A 2,427-nucleotide genomic window follows, 5' to 3' on the forward strand; every position below is an offset into this window, starting at 1 on the left:
ACACACACAGAGTGAGAAAGAGTGAGAGATTATTGAATTAATTTACTAATTATTTAATTAATTTAATTGTATTATGCAACTTCAGTAGTGATATATATGGCGTTGTGGAATTAAGCACTAGACTGCTATGTCTACAACTCAACAGCCGCTCTCTGGAAATCCTATACAGGGTCAATATGACTCAGAACCAACTCGATGGCAGTTAACTGTAACAGTTTTAGTAATAATAAAAAATATTATTAAAGTAGTTTAATAATATATCATCACTTGATGTTGTTGATAAGTGTCATTTAGTTGGTTCTAACTCATAGTGACCCTGTATAAGGTTCCTGAGGAGCCGCTGATAGGTTTTGAACTGACGATCTTGTGATTTGCAATCCATTGCCACACTAGGAGTGACACCAATGTCACTCATTAGACTGATATAAATTAAAAGTTTTAGAATACATGATTTTAGTGAAGTTGTGAGAAAATTATCCTCATACAACCTCTGGGGCTGAAACACTGTGTAGCTTTCAGAAATAAATACTTGAATATTATTTTCAACACAGTAGGGAAAATATTGGACTTCAAAGTCTGTTTGAATTGCAAGGGCTTCATAACTGACTCGATAGCACTTAACATCAACAGCAGCAAAAATTAAAAACCATAAAAAATGCATATATCTGTTGGTCCAACAGTTCAAATTATAGCAGTATTTCAAGCAAACTTTCACAATATTAAATATTTTTGTCAGTAAACAATTGGAAATGATGCAATTTTATAAACTTTTAGCAATTTTAGAAACTAAGAAAGCAAAGTTCATGAAATATGGCTAAAATGTAAAAAGAAACAATTATATATTATGTTTCCATGAATTTAAAATAAAATAAAATTAATATATGTTTAAAGGGTGAATTAAAACGTTTATGGAAATATTCCATTGTCTTTTCATCCCATTTTCCCATTAATTTTTGAAGCTCCCTTGCATATTTAATTGAATTAATCATGCAAAATGATATGGTATTTGTATTATGAAATATAATCAAAGTTAGGCATCCATGGAAACAATCTATGGATATTTATAGAATAAAAATATACCCTTTGAAAATTGAAAGAAAACTGCAAGAAGAACAATAAAAAAAATTTAAAAAATGGACCGTTAATGACTTTTTGAGTTTCAAGCAAGCTGTTTGCTTGGATCATCAGGGATAAAAGAACATTCAGGGGAGGGTGGAGCCACAGCCAGTCTAATACAACTTGAAAGCCACCCAGCAACTTGTGGAAAAAGAGGTGTGGATTCTTTTTAACTTTTTTTCATCCTCTCTTGTGCTCTCCCTCCTCTGCCCAGCATGGGTGTCTTCATGCGGGTGGGAGAGCACCACCAAAAGGGTCCAGTGTTCCACTCATAGAGTGTAATTTTCCCATGGCACAAAGTTCCTAGAAACAAATGTGAACAAAACACAACATACCAAAATCTTTGGGACATGGTGAAAGTAGTGCTGAGAGGACAGTTTATTGTAATAAATGCACACATCCAAAAAGAAGAAAGAACCAAAATTAACACATTAACACAACATCTTTAACAATTAGAAACAGATCTACAGTGGGAACCTAGATCACCAAAAGAAAAGATAAGAGCAGAAATAAATGAGACAGAAAACAGAAAAACTATAGAAAGAATCAACATGACAAGAAGCTGATTCCAGGAAAGGATTAATAAAATTGACAAACCACTGACAAACCTAACAAAAGAAAAGATGGAGAAGAACAAATAACATGCATTAGAAACCACATGGGCAATGTCACAACAGAACCAAAGAAAATCAAAAGGATAATAAACAGAATACTACGAAATGTTGTACTCCAACAACTTTGAAAACTTAGAAGAGATGGGTAAATTTTGAGAAAAACACAAGCTACCTAAAGTTACCCAGAGTGAAGAAGCAAACTTGAACAGACCCATAACAAAAGAAGAAAAGTATCAGGTTATCAATAAACTCTCAAGCAAAGGAATTCCAGGTCCAGATGGCTTCACTGGTGAGTTCTTCCAAACATTCAGGGAAGAGTTGTCACCAATTCTACTCAAATTATTCCAAAATATAGTAGAAGATGGAACACTTCCTAATACATTTTATAAAGCAAGCATAACCTTCATACCAAATCCAGGGAAGAACTTAACTAAGAAGGAAAATTATAGGCCAATATCCCTTATGAACATAGATACAAAAACTCCCAATAAAATCCTAGCCAACAGAATCCAGCAGCACATCAAAAATAATAATAATAATAATACATCATAACCAAGTGAGATTCATATCTGGCATGCAAGGATGGTTGAACACTAGAAAAATAATCAGTGTAATCCACCATATAAATAAGAAAAAGGGAAATAACTACATGATCATATTGACTGATGCAGAAAAGGCATTTGACAAAATGCAACAT

Source organism: Chrysochloris asiatica, unplaced genomic scaffold (genome assembly GCF_000296735.1).
Source record: "Chrysochloris asiatica unplaced genomic scaffold, ChrAsi1.0 scaffold00539, whole genome shotgun sequence".
NCBI classification, from domain to species: Eukaryota; Metazoa; Chordata; class Mammalia; order Afrosoricida; family Chrysochloridae; genus Chrysochloris; species Chrysochloris asiatica.